This window comes from Callospermophilus lateralis, chromosome 7 (assembly GCF_048772815.1).
Source record: "Callospermophilus lateralis isolate mCalLat2 chromosome 7, mCalLat2.hap1, whole genome shotgun sequence".
NCBI classification, from domain to species: domain Eukaryota; kingdom Metazoa; phylum Chordata; class Mammalia; order Rodentia; family Sciuridae; genus Callospermophilus; species Callospermophilus lateralis.
In genome coordinates, this window is record NC_135311.1 from 74,833,985 (window position 1) to 74,856,481 (window position 22,497).

Here is a 22,497-nt window from a genome sequence, read left to right on the forward strand (position 1 = left end):
TTTGGGGACTGGGGATTGAACTCAGGGGCATTTTATCATGGAGCTACATCCCCAGGCCTTTTTATTTTTTATTTTGAAACAGGATCTTGCCAAGTTGCTTTGGGCCTCACTAAATTGCCAAGGCTGGCCTCAAACCTGCAATCCTCTTGTCTCAGCCTCCTTAGGTGCTGGCATCTTAGGCATGTACCATGGCACATGGTACCACAATATATTAATATTATTAAATATAGTCACCATGATCTACATCACATCCCCAGAACTTATTTATCTTCTAACTAAAAGTTTGTGTCCTTTCCCTTACCCTTCAGCCCCAGGCAGCCACCATTCTCCTCTCTGCTACTGTGCTTAATTTTTTTAGATTCCACATATAAGGAACATTGGATATTAGTTGTCTTTTTATGTGTGGTTTATCTCATTTAACATAATGTCTATCTGCATTGTTACAAATGGCAGGATTTCTTTCTTTTATGGCTGAATAATATTCTATTGTATATGTATATCACAGATCCTTATCCATCCCTCCATAGATGGACCCTGAGGTTGTTCCTGTTCTTGGTCATTGTCAATAGTGCTGCAGTGACCTTTGGAGTGCAGGTGTCTCTGACACACCAATTTCACACCCTTTGTATAGATGCCTAGCAGTGGGATTGCTGGCTCATCTAACAGTTCGATATTTAATTTTCTGAGGAACTTGGTCCTGGTTTCCATAATTCTTATACCTTCACATTCTCACCAACAATGTACAGACTTCCTCCTTGACAACACTGGTTATTTTTTGTCTTTTTGATAATAGCCTTCCCATTAGGTTAGAGGTGATTTTTTTGTGTGTGTGAGTATGATTCATATTTCTCTGATAATTCATGTTCTTGAGCACTTTTACATATCTACTTTTATATATCTGTTGGCCATTATTATATTCTCTTAATCTCCTGTCTGTTCAGATCCTGTACCCCTTTATTTATACATTTTATTAAGTACTGGGGATTGAACCCAAGATCACTCTACCACTGAACTACATCCCCAGCCCTTTTATTTTTATTTTAAGACAGGGTCTTGGGCTGTGGTTGTGGCTCAAGTGGTAGAGTGCTCGCCTAGCACGTGTGAAGCACTGGGTTTGATCCTCAGCACCACATAAAAATAAAATAAAGATATTGTATCTACCTAAAACTAAAAAATAAAACATTTTAAAAAATAAAATAAAATAAAAAGACAGGGTCTAAGCTGCCCAGGCTGGCCTCAAACATAGGATTCTCCTGCCTCAACCTTCCCAGTAGCTGGGATTACAGGCATGCACCACTGAGCCAGCTCCTTTGCCCATATTTTAATTGGGTTATTTGTTTCTTTTACTATTGCATTGTTATAGTACCTTATATGTTTTAGATATTAACCTCTTATCAGATAATAGGGTTTACAAATATTTTTTCCCATTCTCTCGGTTGCCTTCTCATTTTTATTAGATGATACTCTCCTTTGCTGTATAGATTTTTAGTTGATGTAGTCCCCACTGTTTATTTTTGGTTTTGTTACCTACGCTTTTGGTGTCATATTGGATAAAACCATTGCTCTAATAAATGTCAAGGAGAGTTCCCCCAATGTTTCCTTATAGGGATTTTATAGTTTTGGGTCTTACATTATTAAGTCTTTAATCCATTTCAAATTGTCTCATGGATCTTTTTTTAATACTCCTTTATTCAAGTCAAGATCCAAAGAAGGTCCACATATTGCATTTAATTGATAGGATTCTTATGCCTCTTTTATTCTGCAGGTTTTCCTTTTCTCTTTAAAGTTTTTTCCTCCTATTTTATTTATTGGGATATCCAGACATCTGTTCAATAAATGTTTTTACATTTAGGCATTACTGATCTCCATCACACCCTGTAGCATGTTTCTCTGGCCATGGTTCCTATAGTTACTGCTAATATTTAGCCTTTATTTTAAAAAAAATCTTTCTTCATTTTTAAGCTATACATACACTTACAGTATGATAGAGCCCAGCCTAAATTCAAAACCAACGTGTAACAAAGGTTTGGTGATAAGTGGAAGTCATCTTTATTTTCAATGTCTGAAAAGCTTTTACCTGTGAAATCTAAATCTCACATGTTCTATTGAATGATGTTTCTCCTTCCTTCTCACCCTGGTCACCAGACAGTCATTTACAGATGACTCACCACTTGTCTCAAAAATCTTCCCTTAAGCAAGGATAAACATTAACACAGAGAAAGCATTAATTTGTCTGGGTTTGTGTGTCCTACTCCTCTGTTTCTAATTTCTTTTTGTTTACCAGACAATGTCTGGTGCCCTGGGATTCACTGATGGGCTGCTCTGTTCCCCGTTTACCATGGGATTGAGGTTACCCCTCAGAGAATAGCCTTTCATCTGACTAGATACATTGAATGGCTGACTTTTTTCCATTCAGTGGACCTTCCCCAGGGAGTTGGTGGGCCTAACAGGAGACAGCATTTGATATACTCACAGCTGAGAACTCTTGAAAACAAAGAAGGGTGGGGGAGGGGGGTGTCACCTTGTATTAGAGCAGATAGTTGCAATTTAGTAATCAGATAAGCCATTGCCAAGCTGGCTTATTGCAGCTTGTGTGCCTGAATGCTGAAGGGTACTATTACTGTTTTGGGTTTGGCCTTTTGTATGATAGTAGCTTTGGCTTCAGAACTATTTACTTCAGAGCTATTTACTTGGCTTCAGAACTCTGCCATCTCCAATGCTCTTTTCAACCTCTCCATACCCTATTATGCAAGGTATATATGTTACCGCTGTTGACCAGTGACGAGTCCTTGCTTCCCCAATGTTGAAGAATAACACCAGAGAAGCACGCCGAGGCAAGGTCAGAGTGGAAAACTGGAAGTTTATTAAAGGACAGCAGAAAAGACTTCTCCCAGAGGAAGAAGGGGACCCAAGAGATGGAATCCATGGAAGTGCGGTTGTTTCCCCTTTTTATAGTTCTTTCAGTGATGGAATGTAGGTTGGGAGGCCCAGGGGTGGGACCCAGGTGGGCCAAAGAAGTAATCTGGGCAGGGGGGACTTCATTAACACTTCTTTGGGATGGGCTATCTTCAAATCTGCTAGGGCTGTTCATTAACATTTCTTTGGGATAGACTTTGGGCCTAGGGCTTTTCTTGGGACTTCATGAACATTTCAAGAGTTGCTCAACTTTTCCAGAAATTCATTCTCAATGGGGCCTCCATTTTAGATTTCACTCAATATTAGACCCGATTTAGCTAACTACACTGACTGCCTAATTTTAAATCTGGCTTCATATATATATATGCTAGTTAGTTAAATACATCCTTAAACTGACTTTGCTATAAATATTTCCCTGTTGCATATAGCTTTAAATCTATTCTATCTTTTGGAAGAGTACAAGTTATTTTTATTTCATCTCAGTTCCAGTTTATAACAAATGAAATCGCAAGCAGAAAAAAAGCTTGGAGAAATGAAAACCCAGAACCATATTAATGGAGAAAGCACATTTTGTGTTTGAATGTCAACTTTTGAAAGGAAATATTGATGTACTCAGAAATAGAAACAAATAAACATTGCTGGATCTATTATCTAGACAGGGACATCAGAAGACTGTCATTCAGGCAGAAACCTGTGTGAAAAGATGAGATTTGCTACAAAACTGAAAATAAGCATGTCCTTATGCCTTACAGATGTGAGGAGAATGAAAAGTAGGCTACTTGGGAAGGGGGCCATAAATAATATTTAACTTTATAGTCTTGGCAGTTTACCAAATGTTGTGTGGTATGTTTTCCCATTTTAACTGCATGACAACCTTGTGGGATGTGATATTTTGACTATTTTGAGAGAAATAAATGAGGTAAAGAGAGATTAAGACACTTGCTCCAAATCGCATAGCCATAAGCACTGTAATAGGATTTGAAACTAGGCCTTTGGAAGCCACCTGCATGCCCTCCCCAACCCCACCAGCCAGCCAGGAGGCTCTGGCCTGAGCACTTCACAGATCTGCCTCCCGTGCCTTCCCATGGAGATACCTTTGCTGGTTATTTAAAGACAGGAAGTTGCTCTTTCTCCTTCTCTTAGATGTACTGCTTGATAACAAGTTGCTTTTCCTTACTGAGCTTCATTTTCTTAACTCTTAAGGTTTCTTCTACTTCTTAAGTGTCCTAGTTTTTAAAATAAAATGTAAACTTTAATAAAGCATACTGAAAGTATAGCTACCATTTCTTGAGTGTTCTTTGGAATCAAATACGACACTGAATCTTTCACAGGCCATTATTTCAAACTCAATGCAGCCTGAAATATTCACTTTATTTTATAAGACTTCTGAGCCATAGAAAAGCTAAGTAGCTCTCCCAAAATGCAGGCCCCCCTCCTCTCTTCTGAGCCATAGCAAAAGCCTCCTAATAATCTCCTTTCTCCCACTTTAGCATTGCTATTCTATTCTCCATGCAATATTCAGAGTAATCTTGTTAAAAATTTACAGCAGGGACTGGAGATATAATTCAGTTGGTAGAGCACTTGCCTAGCATGCACAAGCCCCTGGGTTCAATCTCTAGCAACACACACACACACACACACACACACACACACACACACAATTTACATCAGATCAAATGCCTGCCCATTTCATTTGACCAACTGAAGTTCAAACTCCTCACAATATCACTGTTACTGGTGAGGAGTCCTGCTTCCTCACATAATGTTGAAGTATAACATTAGAGAAGCACGCCGAGGCAAGCATATAAAACTGGGTTTATTTAAAAAGGGGTAACATAGACTTCTCCTGGGAGGGAGAAGGGGGCCAAGCTGGTATCCTGGTATCCCAAGAAGTAAGAGCCATTCTGCATTTTTTATGTGTCCTAGGCTCTCTTTATTCTCCTGCTCCTTACCCCTCTCCTTCCTGTGTAAGTGACTAGGCCCAGGAGATGCTCGGTGGGATGGCCAAAAGGTAAGAAGCAGATGAGCTGGAGGGGCCCAAGTGGAGTTTTGTGGGTAGGAAGGGGGCACCTTAGCAACAGGTAGGAACAGAGGTAGTTACCTTGATAGGGATGGAGAAAGGACTCTGAAGGAATTAACATTTGGATCCCTCTGTTCTCTGAACCAACCGACCCTTGCCTATCTGCCTGTCTAATTTTCACCCACTACTTTTCTCCTTCACACTCTGTGACAGTCTATAGCCTGCCCCAAATGGCCATCTTCTAATCCCTGGAACCTGCGAAATTATTACTTTATGAAGCAAAAGAGACTATTTACAGATCTGATTAAGTTAAGACAGTTGAGGTGAAGATTATCTGGAGAGGGCCCAGTGTAAATCACAGGGGTTCTTAGAGTGAAAAGAAGAGAGGAGAGAGATTTGAGGATGCCACACTGCTGAATTTAAAGTTGGAGCACAGGGCCAAAGCTAAGAAATCCAGGAAGCCTCTAGAAGTTAGAAAAAAGGAAACAGATTCTCCCTAGAGTGCCTGGAGCATCTGTGGCCTTGCTGACACCTGGAGTTGAGCGTGGTGAAAGCCATTTGGGGCTTCTGACCTCTGCCGCAGTCTCTGGCTGGGCACAAATCACGAGTCTCCACACAGCTTGTAGATTCAAACAGCAATTCTTTATTCCCGAACTCACACCGGCCGTCTACAAACACGTTCTGGGGGAATCCACGTTCTCTGCCCAAATCCACTCCGTTCTCTGCCCAAATCCTCTCCTGCCTAAATCCACACCGCATGGGCTTCTGTCTCTCAAAAAATACTGTCTGACCCTAAGCACTCAAGAGGAACTCAGCAGCAGGATACGCCCTATTCCAAAAGAGGAACACCCTAATCTCCTATTACTAAACCGCCCTATTCTAAAGGGGAAACACCCTACTCTCCTATTATGCTAAACTGCCCTATTCTAAAGGGGGAACACCCTAAACACGGATCCTGCCCTGGTCCTTGAGCAAGGTCACCTTTCAGAAGTCCTTCCACTAGACAGCATGGGAGTAAGCTGGCAAGGAATTTGTCATACCTACTTGGCTGATGGCTCCCAGCAGACCTCCAGAACCATAAGATGACAACTGTGTGTTATTTTAAGCCACTAAGTTTCCGACAATTTGTCACAGCAGCCTTGGGAACCAATACTCCCCTCACTGACCTTCCATAGGGCAAACACACCAAGTTCTGGCTTCGGAGACTTCCACACTCACCTGTCTCTCTGCCTGGAGTGCTCTGCCCTGGATTTTAGCCTGACCACTCCACCACACCTGAGGTATTCCCACCCACCTGTCACTCTTTGTCACACTCCTTATCTTATTTTCTCCTTAGGATTATCATCCACATCTGAAGACTGATTTGTTTTCTTTTTGTCTCACCCAACAGTAATCATAAGCTCTATGAGAAATGGATTCTATCTGTCCTTTTGTTTTGCTATATCACAGATTTCTACATCGTCAACACAGGGTTCCTTTATTTCTACACAGGCAGACAGTAAGCAATTTCAGAGGAAGGTATGATTTGAAGGAGCAAAACATGTATAAAAACTCAACTCTAAACATTTGTGAGATGGACCTATTGCCAAGCCTCTCTCCCTCTTCTGGAACCTTATCAAATCTGGAAATGAGGGAGAAGTGCAGTACATTCAGAGGACTAATTCTACTTTGCCCTTCTCCTCATGTCCCGTCAGTCACCACGGAAGACTTCCAGGAACAGAACAAAATGGATTCATTTTCAAAGGTCTTTGTTGACTACAACTTACAACCGATAGGACTCTTTTACTCTATGTACAGTAAATTTCGTGTTCATAGCATATTTTTGTAATGAGAAATTTTAAATGTCCATTTAGCTCCTTTTCAAGGACTTGATTAAAAAAAAAAGAAGAAAATTCAAGTGATTCCTCACAAATGGGTAGGACTTTCCTCCCTTTTGTGTGCATATTAGCAGGAATATTAATGACACACATTTACTCAGGGTAACATGGTTCTCCTGGAATGATCTTCCAGGGTCTGTCTGAAAAGCATGAAAGTCAGGCTGTGTAGACTTTAGTGAATCATCCTAGAGTATTTAAAAAGCTGGAAAAGGTTGATGGGAAGTAAAGTTAGTTGGCTCTGGGGGCCTAGGTGGGAGCCTACAAAGGCATTCCTGCGCCTGGCAGACTGTGGCTGGTGTGAGCAAAGGGGCAGAAGAAAGGGAAGTGGCCCCATGAAAACCAGGCATCACTGTCACTCAGCTTTCCAGGCGAAGGAGGGCTACATCTCCCTCATTCAAAATCCCACCATTAGATCTTTTTGGGTTGTGTCTGTCTATTTACCAATTGCTGAGGCTAGGGGCATGCAGTATTCTGATTGGCCAAGACTGGATCTCATTCCCACTCCCAGACCGAGAGTCAGATCCACTGTACTGAAGAGTTTCAAGGAGAGTTGGGGAAAGATGCTTTCTTAAGGAAAATCAAGATGCTGCCACCAGTAGAATGAATAGGTGCTAGGCAGACAAGAGCCACATATGTCATCTGTCTCCCATAATTACTCCAGGTGGAGTTTCAGACATCAAGACTTTCAACTAGGGGAGATATATTTTTGAAAATTTTTCACTTTTGCTCTTTTTGGATCCTTAGATAATACCACGTCACCACATTACCACCAGCCTACTGCATTCATACTGAAGAGCCATTTGGTCTGGGTTTGACTATTCTATCCATGTTGCTTACAGTTCTGTTTTAAGTCCCTTCACTTATCGAGTCAGGTAGCAGCATGTAAATATGTAGAATTCTGAAAATATTCAGATTATAAGTAGTTCATCAGGCTTTAGAAATTCAAACAACAGAATGAAGACCTCCAGTGGAGTTTGTGGAGTTTCCTGTTTTTCTTCATTTTTGCTTGCTTGTTGTTTCTTATACAGTTGAAAAAGGAGGCATTTATTATCAATAGTAGTACACTGGTGCAGGGGATGTGGCTCAAGCGGTAGCGCGCTCGCCTGGCATGCGTGCGGCCCGGGTTCGATTCTCAGCACCACATGCAAACAAAGATGTTGTGTCCACTGAAAGCTAAAAAATAAATATTAAAAAATTCTCTCTCTCTCTCTTAAAAAAATAACTATACCAAATGAATGGTATAGCAAACTTTCTATACAGATAAAAAGCTTCAAACACTTATTCTTGTTTCTTAAGGCCATGTTTGAATGTTTCTGAATGTGTTTGTGTGTTTCTTTCCCTATACTAGGTTTGCATAAAAGCACAGAGGTGGATTTAAAGCTTTACTTCTTAAGAAAATGATAAATGAAAGGTGTCATTAATCATATTGTTCTGATTGGACTTGTGTCTCATGTGTTGGCAATTTGGAATGAAAAGGTCGGGCGAATGTCGGAGGAAAAGACCACCAAGAGACCGTCTCATGCAACAGCAAAGGGTTTATTGGGGGTCCAGCATGCTGGGGCTCAGAGCTCACTTCAGAGGAGCAAAGAGCAAAGAGCCCCGAGAACAACTTGAGCAGAGTTTATATACATTCTTTAGAGAGGGCAGGGACTTTACATACATCATAGCCTCCCTTAGCAAATCACTGTACACCACGGGAAAATCAAATAACAACTCTTAAACATGATTAGTACATTCACTGGCTGGAACAGGTCGGGCGGGGTGATAGGTCAGTCCTAAGGAGGGGTATACATTCAAACTGATTGGTTTAAGCCCTAAGGTGTATACATGCTGAACTGCATGATCTCGGGGAGGGGAAGGGGGTGGTTAAGCAACTAGGTGGTAAGGGGAGATTTCGACACACATCTAATGGGCAGTTCCGGGAATTGTTTTAACTGCCACAGGAATTTCAGGTTCTGAGTGCAGCTTAGAAACTTTACAAAACCTGGTCCTTTACAGTTTAATTTCAATTTCTTTTATCCTTTCAGGAACAATAAATTTTTTAATTTGTTCTTAAATTTTCATTTACTGGACATTTGCTTAATAGTATGAATTTTACAGATGTTTGGATAAAACATTTAAATTCATTTTACCAATCCCATTTGGGGTATGGAACAAATTGTAATCTAAATGTACTACAGTCATGTCTTCTAGGATTTATTGGCTGCCCACATTTCCAGGTTCCTGTTCCACTTTAGAACCTTTGGTAGGTGTTCCTGTCACTTTCATTTATCCTGCATCCCTTTTTTTTTTTTCATGGCAGCAGTCCCTCAACTGCCTTCCTTTACTCCATGTAGCTCTGCTGGGATGACCAATCATGGTAACCCTGCCTCTGGCAGAGGATTTTAGTAAGGGTTCCAAGTTAAGCTATCTGTTGACCATATTCCTTAGGATACAGTGATTAGTTCAAGAAAGGGCACATCACCCATCTGGAGATAATCAGAGTGTCTCCCTGAAATTTTCTGGAATAGATATTATTCTCATGGCTCTCTGGTGGCAAGCAAATAAAAGTAACTCAATTGCTATATCCATGTGTAACCTGTGCCCGTGTTTTCTATCTCCTGGTGAAATCATGTCTATAGTATGACAGAATGAGGCCAGGTATACCAAAAGAGATAGAGGTGAGAAATGGAAAGAGAGTACAGGCAAATAATGTTTACAGGCCCATTGATATAAACTGTTGGTAAAGATAGCGACCAGAGCACTTCTCTTCTGGGAGCTCAGGTCCATGACGCACTGAATGGTGCATGAACCATCACCTCCAATCCCTGTGAATGGCGCAAACTTTGAATGGCGCACCTCCAATCCCTGAAGTGGCACAAACTCTAGGCCAATGAAGAAGTAACAACCCACTCGCCCTGCTCCTCCTCATCCTGTGTTAAGCCCATAAACATCAACACCCTGTTTATGCTTGCTCTCTTAACTCTTTCCCTCTCACTCTCCCCCTCTCCTCCCTCTCTCTTCCCCCCCCCCCCCCGCCCCTTCTCTTTTGTGAGTGGCCGCTAAGGTCCTGCTAATAAAATCTCAGGTAAATGGTTGTTTTGGCTTGTTGAGTTTACGGAGCTTTCCCACCATTCCTACATAAACAATTTGATTTCGGAATATATCACAGAATTCTTAGGTCCATGTAAGGTGTAGTATTTTATTGCTGAGGATTTAGAGTAATGGGTGGAGAAAAGACACTTTTGTATTTGTTTATTGTCCACAGGTTTGCTCCCCTTTGTGGTACTACTGGGAGATTATGGATCCTTTAAGAGCCTAGTGGGAGGTCTTTAGGTCATTGGCAGCATGCCCTTGAAGCAGGTAGCAGGATCTCAGCCCCTTCCGCTTTCTCTTTCACTTTGTAGCCCTAATGAAATGTCTTTGCAGTATCTACACACCATCTCTAAGGTTCAGGTCTAAGAATCAGCTCTTTATCTTCCTTATTGTCAAATATACTGTTCTTCACTAATAGGGTATCTTCCACAATGAGAAAAATGCAGCTAGGCTCTTATTACGCACACTGTGATGGCTCTTTGGAACCTCATCGGGGCATAGTGGTGCACGCCTATAATACCAGTGGCTCACAAGGCCGAGGCAGGAGGATCACAAGTTCAAAGCCAGCCTCACAACTTAGGTAGCTTAGCAAGAACCTGTCCCAAAATAAAAAGAATGAGAAAATGGGCTGGGGATGTGGTTCAGTGGTTAAGTACCCTTGGAATAAATCCCTGATACCAAAACAAACAAAACAAAAAACCCTTTTGTATCAAGAGAATTTATATTAAGTTCCATACGACCACTCGGCCCTGTGAATTTTGTATCTGTAGGAAAGTAGCACATCATCTCAAGAGCAAGTGGTGCTCACTTTAGAGCTACAAAGTGAAAGAGAAAGAGGAAGGGGCTAAAATCCTGCTACCTGCTTCAAGGGCATACTGCCAATGACCTAAAGACCTCCCACTAGGCTCTTAAAGGATCCATAATCTCCCAATAGTACCACAGAGCGAAGCTGGTTGCATTGTTACTCATGAAGCTATATCATCCCTGGTGGCAGTTATGGACTCTCTCAGGAAGGTTACTGTGTGATGATGATGACAACAAAAGCAAGTCTTGTCCAGAGTGTGAATTTTTTGAGCTGGGTGTGAGGGGATGAACTAAAACTGTAGAAGATGCTTGAAACTAAGATAATTGAGGGGATGCAGTAATTATAAATGGTAATGTCGGGGCTGAGGATGTGGCTCAAGCGGTAGCGCACACACCTGGAATGCGTGCGGCCTGGGTTCGATCCTCAGCACTACATACAAACAAAGATGTTGTGTCCGCCGAAAACTAAAGAATAAAAAATATTGAAATTCTCTCTCTCTCTCCCTCTCTCACTCTCTCTTTAAAAAAAAAAAAATGGTAATGTCTAAGGACAACCACAGAGGACAATGGCTAAAGTAGAATGGTAGAAGACCAGATCACTAGGAATAAAGAGATTGAGGAATAGGGAGCCCATGAGATTGGCTGGACTATTTCTGTAGGTATTAAAATTACTGGGAATAATGACAAGGGAATAGAGGAGAGAAAGACAGTACACCTGTCTTTTAAAAGTGTTAAAATTTTCAACAATGTGAGGAAGTGACCAGGAGCAAAAGACAAGACCACAGCAAGGAGGTCTAGAGGGAAGTTGCTATAGTTTGGATCTTAGGCGGTTCCCCAAAGGTCCAAGTTTAAGGCTTGCTCCCCTCTGTGGTACTATTGGTAGGTTATGGTTCCTTTAAGAGCCTAGTAGGAGGTCTTTAGGCCATTGGCAGCATGTCCTTGAAGCAGGTATTTCAATCATGGCCTGAAATCTTTAAAGCTGTGAGCCAAAGTAAATCTTTTATCTTTATGAGTTGATTATCTTAGGTATTTGTTATAGTAACAGAAAACTCACTAATAGATACAGTCTGATGCCATGAGCTTCAAAATAACTGATGGAGGAAAGCAAGGAAGAAACAAAAGTTTGAAAGTAATAAGGAGGAGCAAGAAGGACGCTCCATCACCCGCTGGCCCAGTGGAAAGTGATACACTAGAGAAAATTGGCCACCACTCATGAGGACTTCAGGGAATTCAGGGCCTCAGCAGAAAGTCAGGTTTCCCCTCCAGCTAAGAGAAAGGACTTTTCACAGCAGTGTAGTTAGAGGGGATTTTTCTGATGACAGAGGGAGATAAGGAGGTGAGTGGTGAAATTTGACCTGGGAAGCTTGAGCTCATCGAAATAAATACTCCCGACATGGTAACCTGGTGGCCACTTAAAAGGAGGGAATAATTGATTTTGATTATTCTTGGAACTTGAGTCAGACAATTCTTAGATAAAGAGAAAGCACGAAGTAAATTCATTAGAATTCAGTTGATTTCATAATGCTGTCTGTCCATCCTTCTTCCTGAAGAACTCAAGTCAGTGCCACCTGCAATTCACATTCTATCTTGATTTAGGTCCTCATTAGCTCTTCCCTGGATTATTACAGTTACCTCCTAACTAGTCTCTCTCACTGGTCTCACCTCTCTCCAATCCATCCTCCATATTTCTGCCAGTGTGTTCTTTGTAAATCATTTAATCAGATTTCTCCTTTATTCTAAATCCACTCGATGCTCTTCCCAATGGTTCAAGGTATGATTTAATGTGTATCATGATGGGAATGGTTAACAATAGTGCATCATATTCAGGATTTTTACTAAATGAGTAGATTATAGCTGTTTTTGCTACAGAGAAAAAAAATGAGTGAGTGTGTGAGATGATGGATATCTTCATTGTTTCCCTACACTGATCATTTTAGAATAAACATAACTATATATTTATGATCTTAGGACATCATGTTGTTTACCTTAAATATATACAATTACAATTTGTTTTCAAAAGAACACTCTTTTATAGTGACTAAGCTAGTCAGGCAAACAGGCAAGGAGGAAAAAAAAAAGTAAATTTGCACAAGTTAAGCCACAAAATTAGGGAAAATTGGGACTCAAATTATAAGGGGAAATCACTTTGCAAATTCTCAAATGATAGTTTTTCCTACTCACATGAAAAGGAAGCAGCTCTTAGCTTAGTGAATTGACTTAAAAATGACTAAGACAACCTGTAGACAAAGTGGGTAAAGATAAGTTTGAGTCTCATTTGTGAGGCCCACTTGGCCCCCTGAAAATAAGTTGAAAAACCTAGTATTCCTCCCACGGTTTTATGTTGCCACCTATAATTTTTCACCACGAGTTTGCAAAGGGTATGATTTCCAGCATATTGCAAAAGCAATTAGCTCACTCTAAATTTATTCAAAAGAATCTAAATCCCGCAATGATTTATTACTCAACACTATTCACTTAAAATGTACATGAATCAGCTTTTCTTCAATAGAAGATTGCATTGTTTCCTTTTCTTCTTCAACTCATATTTTCACTTATCCTCCACAGGGTGTTCTCATTCATATTGCATATTTTCATACTTAAAAGAGTTTTATTGATCATCATATCATTCTTCATCCAGATATTATAACTACATATTTATGTAATTTTACTTACCCATGACTCTAATATTCTAGATGTTAAAATGTCCCAGATAGTTATTGCTATTATAATTGCTAGTACAAAATTATATTAATTGATGTGTGCACAGACAGTAGTTGATTAAATAGTAGCTATATTACAATTTAATACATAATTTTAAACATAAAAATACAATTTTATTGCTGAGGTGGCACATACCTGCAATCCCAGTGACTTGGTAAACTGAGGCTGGAGAATCTCAAATTCGAGACTATCTTTAGCAATTTAGTGAAACGCTGTTTCAAAATAAAAAATTTTAAAAAGGGCAGGGATGTAGTTCAGTGGTAAATTGCTCCTGAGTTCAATCCTCAGTACCAAAATACAGATAGATAGATAGATAGATAGATAGATAGATAGATAGATAGATAGATAGAATTTTATTGAAAGTATATCCATCAATTACATGGAAGAGACTTTTTCTTACCAGAAGATGGATATTATTTACAGCTAGAAGAAGACAGAGTTCTGTCCCAATTCTATTCATGTGCTTGACGATGCTGTTTTCGTAGCTATAAATCCTGCCGTACCATGTTCATAGAAATGAATAGATGCGGATACGGAATCTGTTGTAGCAGCATTACTCAACTCTTGGGACTCCTTTCAGTTACATGACACATCATGCAATGATCTATGACTTCAGTGATTTTTACTGCTCTGGTGACAATTTTGTTCTGGGTCATCACAGTCATTCCTTTTCTCAACACCACCCAGGCTGCTAATTTTCTGCATTTTGTGCTCCTGTGACAATGCACCTTGGTGAAATGTGGATCTGTGAGGAGAATAACTTTCTGTCAAGTGGGGAAATAGCAATTGTGAAAAGGGGTGAGAAAGAGACTGTGGGGACGCTTTCAGGCAGCTTAGTTTTAGGAAAAAGTGTAGAAAAGAAAGTCGAAGGTGTGGAATTGATTCCCTTAAAACTATCCATGCTCAGTACCACTTGAGAGTCTTCATGTAGATTTTCATTTTTAAAAAAATATTTATTTTTTTGGTTAAAAGTGGACACAATATCTTTATTTTACTTTATGTGGTGCTGAGAATCTAACCCAGTACCTCATGCATGCTAGGTGAGCTCCTTACCTCTGAGCCATAACCGCAACCCTGAAGATTTTTATTTATTAATTAGCAATCTTCTGAAGTAAAATGACCGGACAGAAGCAGAGATTACGGCATTCTAAACAGATTGGTAATGACAGGGTGTTTAAGAGAAGACTCTGAACTCCAGTTCTACGATTGACTAACTGGGAAAATTATTTAACCTCTCTCTGTTTAATTTATTAACCTCTCCCTGTTTATTTCCTCATCAGGAAATAAAGGCAATCACAATATCTACTTCACAGAGTTATTGTAAGGATTAAATGAGTTTTAATATGCACTTAAGAACAATCTTGTAGTAATGGCTCAATAAATTAGTAACATCAAACTATAGAAAATATTATAGATGACATAAAAATCAAAACCATAGACCCCAAATAAGTTAAAGTAATGCATCTTGGTGAAGTTTCTCTTACCTAACCTACTGGTTTAATTGGTAAACTAAACACAAAATGTGAGTTTCCACACAAGCACATGGCAGTCACTGTTCTTGTCCAGAGTTTTTACTTTGGAGCATTGTGCTGCATGCACTGCCTTCTGGAAAGCAAGTGAAACAAAAATACATATGAAGTGGGAGATGTGAGTCGTAAGCTGCTTCTTCCTATACCAAAAGTATTTGTGTTTAGCAAAATTCATAATGTGCTTATTTCCAGAGAGGCCAAAAGGGTTCATGTTCTCTTTCTTCACCTTTTATAGCCTCAGAAATTTCCATGATTTCCATTTAGGATACTTCCTCCCACCCCCACACACTTATTACTAAATATATCCTCCAACTTTTAGCTTAGAGGTGCAGGGGGTTTGCCTTGCTACTGTAACTGGGGCTTCAGGCAGATTATGTTCAAGATTTTTATCTTTGTTAAATGAAAGTTAGAGGGGTTTTCGTGGTATTATTTTATTTCTCCAGTATTTTTAATTGTCCTCACCCCTACACATGATTTTAAATTTGGATTTTGTGTTTGATAGCATACAAAAGTTGAAAAACACAACAATGAGCTTGAAAAGCCTCATCTGAATAATGTCGACTTCAGGAACAGCTGCTAAGATAAAATAACTCCAAGAGAGCCCAGCAACGAAAATGCAAGTGCTTTTCTTTTTAAAGGGACAGGCAGACTCATATATGGTATTAAGTCTAAAGCTGTATTACTGTATTTTAATTGCTATCAGAGTTTTACAGACCTGATTATGTATGTGGATGTTTTATACAGTATGAAGCAGATACTACTTTATTATACTTCAATTTGATCACTGATTTGTTGACATCATTGATAGAGGTTTACAAAAAAAAAAAAAAAAAATCAGGGAACAAGACTCCAGATTTCTTCTTTATTGAGAAGGTAGAGAAAGAAATTTTGCAAAGTAAAATATAAGTGATAAGATCAAATGGAGATTTATAAGTAAGATAAAATTGAATAGTCAATTGCAGAATAAAAAGATACAACTGGTTGGCTGATTGCAACATCTTAGCCTTCTATAGTGTGATTCATACTACAGAAAACTCTTCACCTCACAATAATCTCGGTTTTAAATGATGATAGATAAAACTCATTTAAGGAAATCTAACATATTAAATTAGGACTCTTTTAGAATAGACAAATGATAAAAAGACACACACTCTCAACCATACCATTCTGCCTTACCACAGGCCCCCAAACAACAGAGCCAACAACCGTGGACTGAAACCTCTGAGACAGGAGCCAAAATAAATCTTTCCTTCCTTTAAATTGATTGTCTCAAGTCCTTTGTCATAGTGATGGAAAACTCACTAACATACATCTCATATTTTTCCTGCTTCTTAATTATTCCAATCAATTTGTGCTTTACAAATAAGTCCTATATTGCATTTCTCATTGACTTTTTTTTTTCTCACTTGAGTGTTCCCACTTGTGACATTTGACATACCAATAAAATGAAATATTACCAACTCAGGTCACTTCATGAGAGTCTTTTTTTCAGTGAACTATCAGATAGGGTGCTTTTGGCTAAGAGTAACACCAACCCAATAGTGGCTTAGAATACAAAGCATTTGTTGTTTATTAAACAAAATGGCCAGAAAAGTGTTTGCAGGTTGGGTTTGGAGCTTGCGAATACTAACATGGACCTGGTTGCCTGAGCCAAGGTTTCAGCCCAGGCAGTCTTACTCAAATGCCTATGGAATGCTCTACTTCTCTCTCTCTCTCTCTCTCTTTTTTTTTTTTTTTTTTTTTGGAGGCGGTTACTGGGGATTGAACTCAGGAGCACTTGATCACTGAGCCACATCCAAAGCCCTATTTTTATTTTATTTAGAGACAGACAGGGTCACACGAGTTGCTGAGCATTGCGCCATTGCTGAGACTGGCTTTGAACTTGCAGTCCTCTGCCTCAGCCTCAGCTGGGATTTCAGGTGTGTGCCACTGTGCCAGGCTTCTACTTCTTATAATACTCACACTGTCATTATTTTGTCTTCTTTGGAGATTCTTTAGTTGCTGTCGTAGACAAAGACCTTTTCTCTTACATTTTCCAGTGCTTGGCAGGTCGTAATCATTAAATAAATATTCATTAAATCATCAAGATCCATTTTAAGGAAAAGGGAGAAGAGGGCAATATGAAATAAAAGGATGCTTAGGTGCAGAATTAAGTCAGTTTGAATTTTCAAGTTAATGCTGGATCTTTGCACTCTGTGATTTTAAAACAGATTTCAGTATAACTGGAAAACATTTTGCATTATTTATAGTCCCCCACTTCCTTGGAAGGTCCTTTGTTGGCTGAGCAAAGCTCTGAGTTTAAATTTGTAAAGTATAAGAGTAGAATGTGCTAAATTGCTCTGTATGAGAAATGTTTAGAGGTCACTGGAATTGGCATGGCTAGTTTTGTGTGCATGGCTGTGTGTGACTGTGAGTTTGCATATCTGTGTGAAAGTGTGTGTGTGTGTGCTAGAAAGGAAGAGGGCAATTGGGCAAAAACAAGGCTGGAGAAGAAACCTGAGAGTATGCACATTCCATGATGACTTTTTAAAAAGTGATAGATTATAAGCTGTGTGATAAAACCCCACAAGATTTCAGTTAAACTATAAAAATCATATTATAAACCAGGCACAGTAGCACATTACTGTAGTCCCAGATGCTAGAGAAGTGATGCAGGAGGATCACTTGAGGCCAGGCATTCAAGGCCAGCCTGGGCAACATAGGGCAACCCTGTCTCAAAACAAGCAAAATGAGTCATACTATACTTGGCATTAGATACCAAAGATGAGACTCTATGAACAACTTGAGTTAACCTGGTTGAAGTGTTGCATCATGACTTAGAATAGTCTCCCTGAATGCTTATGACGATAACTATTGTGCACATATGTGTGCATGCATGTACATATTTTGCATGTGTGCACACTGCATTTACTAAAGGTAGTATGCTTCTCTCTTAGAAATACCACTTGAGATCTACTCTAGTTGATACTTGATCATCTTTCTATGATAGTACCCTATTAACTGATTGAGTGATTTATGTATAATCAAGTTTTTCGTAGCACATTTTAAAATTAATAAATGAATCTTTGAACAAATGAAAAGTTGGGAACCAAATTATTAGTGCTTGATAAAATTCTGCAGGTGTTCTTCCCCTAAATGAATCCTTTTGAAAGAAATCATATGGTAAAACATTCACTCAGCAGACCACACAAAATCTAAAACATTAAGAACATCCAGAAGAGTGGAACACCAATAGTTAGTCTGCTGACCTGGTTGAGTGTGACACAGTGGTGCAGAGTGGTGAAGAAAAAAGGACAGTTTGCTTTTCTGGGGTTTTCACCTGGATGGAAGTAAAAAGAACTATAAACAGCAGTGGTCTGTTTTTGTTGCAAACTCAGCTGGCACTTTGTAGGCAGCACACACTGTCATTTTAACTACTACTGATGTTGGCCCAAATCCAAAGGAATTGGCTTGAAATGAATCATTTTGGGAAAAACAGCAAGATGCAGAAATTTTCTCAGCAGAGCAACCAAACCCCATTAAGTTTAAGGCCATGTTTTACAAGTCAGAAAACAGAGCTGGTGGTCTGGTCTGGAGGTGAGTGGGCTCTGGTGGGGGAGGGATCTAGTTGGCTTCTTAAACTCATGGAACTATTGCCTGTTTTGCAGAATGAAGACTGTCCCAAGGTGTTGCTCCAATTTTTCTTCCATCACAGAGTACTTCCTGATCATTCTAAAGCCCATGGGTAAGACTCTGAAGTCTCTTGGCCCCTGAGTTCTGTTCCATAATGTTTTACAGTGAATTACAACAGTTTTAAATTGATTGTGCAAGTAAGAAAAGTCTACAGATTCAAAAGTGCCTAGCTCAGAATCCAGAAAAACTTAGTTTATCCTCCCTGTTATCCCTGAAAATGTAATCCTGGCCAGAACACAAAAGTAATGAAAGGACCATTAAGCAGAAGTGATTCAGCTCATATTCTCATCTGTTATAGAACACCGGCTCTAATAAGAAATGTACTTTGATAGATCCAGAAACTATTGCTGCTATTGAAATAACCCAGATGGTATGCATTACAGCAGAAAGCCTTTATGAGTTGGCCCATTATTATCCAGATCTGAATATGCATGCTAAAGGCTGTGCATCTAGAATGCTTGCTGGGTTATTTGAAATAGTTGTTTCTAAGGAAGACATATGAATAGAAGCTATTTATTTCAGCAGAAATAAAATATTTTAAAATCACAATAATGCACACTTTGTAGGCATGAGTATCTGGGGATACAGAAGACAGTTCCTGCCTTCACTTATGTTTTAGTGCTAGGAGCCAGAACACAAGCCAAGAAACACATAAGACTGAGCTTGAGGAGGTTGCTTTATATAGAGAGGCAGGATCTCAATGATGAGAACAATCAGAGTCTTGAACCTTTGTGGGAAGAGACTTCCAGGAAGACTACTACAGATTGGATTTGAAATATCTTCCCCAAAGCCCATGTGTTAAAGACTTGGTCCCCAGCCCACAACACTAAAGGGAGGTGATACAACTTTTAGGAGGTGAGACCTAAAGGAAGGACATAGTCACTGGGAACACTCTCTGTTTCCCAGCTGCCATGAAGTGAGCAGATTTGCTCCACCATGTGCTCCCTGCAACGGTGCCCTGTCATGCCGTAGGCCCCAAAGCAACAGGCCAATCAACCATGTATGTAAAGTCTGAAACTGGGAGCTAAAATAAACTTTTCCTCCTTTTAAGTTGATTATCTCAGTATTGTGTCACAGACAGAGTGAATGGAAAGTGCAAAAGGCCAGGGGAGTTAAAGGGGGAGTTAAAGCTCCCCCTTTAACTTTACAGCTTTAATATTTCTGTGTGAATGAGAGTTTTCAGGAATCAGATCATTCTGGGTAAGTCTGAATTAAGAAGTTCAATTTCTTACTGGATACAATGATAGGTCAATAAAGTTTTTAAATTCAGGATGAAAAGGAACTGATTTCTATTTTTGAAAGATGACTCTGATGTAGCGGTGGTGAAAATGGAAATCTGCCCACAGACTTCATTCACACATAAACACAAACATAGAAATGTATACATTGCCAGGTATGGTGGTGCACACCTATAATCCCAGCAGCTCAGGAGTCTGAGGCAGGAGGATCATGAGTTCAAAGTCAGCTTCAGCAGCTTCGTGAGCCCCTAAGCAACTCAGCAAGACCCTCTCTAATAAAATACAAAAATGGGCTGGGGATGTGGCTCCGTGGTTAAATGCCCTTGGGTTCAATTTCTGATATATATATATAAAAAGTATATAGTTATTTTTTAAAAAGGAAAAAGTGATGGCATATAGCACGTATTCTACAACTGGTTGCTGTTTTTTTTTTTTTTTTTTTTTTTTTTTTTTTTAGAATTCCTCTATGCAATTATGTTCAGGGTTAGTTTACAGTCTCCCAATCAAATACATCTTGTTTTTTCCTACTCATCTTAATGCAGTATCTTAAAAGAAAAAACACCAACTTAGAATTTTAACATTTGGTCTCAGAATATAGTCATCGGATTTGGCTCTGAATGACTTTTGGATTGTCCTGAAAATCACTTTTTTTTTTTTTTTTAAATCACTTATTTTCAAAGAAAAATTTATTTTCAACGAACGGATTGCCTACAGATGTGATACTTTTTGAGTAGCATCAGTGGAATACCTATGCAATTTACTAAGGTGCTTACTTTGAAATGTTAAAAAGCAATCATTTATTCACAAATCACAAAGTACCAGTACCTGTTTCAGGCACTGGGGATATATTAATGAACACTTCAGACAAAATCACTTTGTACTGAGTTTACATTCTAGCGGAAGGAGACAGGCCAAACGAGCAATCAAAATAAGTAAACTATAAATTATGGTTAAAGATTATATAAGAGCAAAGTGACAGAGATTTAAAGAACTGGAAGAGTCCCCATTTTCAATAATGTCAGGTTGGGCTTCACAAAGATGGTGACAGTTAAGCAGACCTCAAAGGGGAAATACACAGATGCTCAGGGAAAGACCATTCAAATAGAGAGAACAGCCAATGCAAGGGAATGTGCCTGGCAAGAGGAAAAATGTGGTGGCTACTAGTTATTGAGTGATTAGTTGATAGAACTGAAGGACATAAAGTCAGAAAGTAAAGAGATGGACAGCAGATTATAAGCAACTTGTAACTATGGTAAGAATTTTGGCTTAACCACAGAGTAAGGAGAGCCAAAGCAAAGAAATGACAGGATCTTACTGTGTTTTCAAAGGATTTCTCTGACTACTGTGATGTAAATAAACTAGAGGAGCAAGAGTGAAAGTTTTCGTGTGTTTTGGAAAACAGTAACATTTCCTAGACATATCTCCTTAATTTTGTTAAAAAGCAGAAAGGAGCCAAATCAAAGATTTTTCAAAAAGATTTCAGATCCTATCTTTGCTCTTTATCGTTCCTTATCATAGCAAATTTCTTTCTATCAACCCCATTTTCTTCCAGATTTTGACTCAAAGTGTCCCTAGACTACTTTTCGGCTACAATATTAATTATTTTGTCCTGTGTAGAAGTCAGGATCTTCTTAGTGGAAAGTAACTGAATACCTGACCCAAAAAGGCTTAAGCAACAGGCCATTACTATTTCACATGATGAGCAGTAGGACAAATGCAAAGCCAGGGAAGATTAATTTAGTACTCAGTGAAATCTGGGCTCTGGTACCTTTTCTGTATTTTTCCTGCTTTTGTCTCATGGTTAGAAGATGTGCCACTGTGACTCTCCAAACATATCTTGCTCACTGGAGGGTGGTGAAGACAAGAAGTAAGGAAAAGATTTCTTTTTATGGGACTGAAGAATAAAACCCTTCCCCTGAAGCTCCCCACCCCTCATTTCTCATTATGTACTGACCAGTCACGTTCTTAGCCCCTCAATCAGTCCTTGACAAAGAATCAGTGGTTCTGAAAGTATGATCTGTGGAATCCTGGGGAGACCTTTTCAGAGAATTATATTTTAATATAATAATACGATCTTTTTTTGCTATTTTCATTCTCTTATGGGTGCACAATGGGAGTTTTGCAGACCTTCCTAGAAATAGTGCAATCATTGATTGCAGAAGCAAGTATAAGATCTGAATGCCTTCTATTAAGACAGAAGTTAAAACATATATGAAAAATTTTAAATACCATTTCTTTTATTTTTTGAAAATTGGTTTATTATTCATTACAATGTGCTATATATATGTTGACTTTAATTTTTATCCTTATTTTTTTAAAATAATAATTTTAAATTCTCAGTTTGAGTTTTTAGTATGACAAACATTGACAGAACCCACATAAAGAAAAGCATTTTATGCATGGAAAGGAGTCCAGAGACCAAAAGATTGAAAACCTCTGGTTTATTCAGATAGGCCTGATTGATTCATCTTTGGGCTGCTAAGGGGAAGGTCAAACTTTTCAGAGCTCACCTTGGCCTGACCCCAAAACTTCTTGAAATATTACCATCAGTGGGTAAGGTCACAACAGGGTCTGCCAGACCTTGTTTATTGAACTGATTCATCTTCTAGTCAGGAGGTGAGCTCTTTTTTTTTTTGACTGGGAGG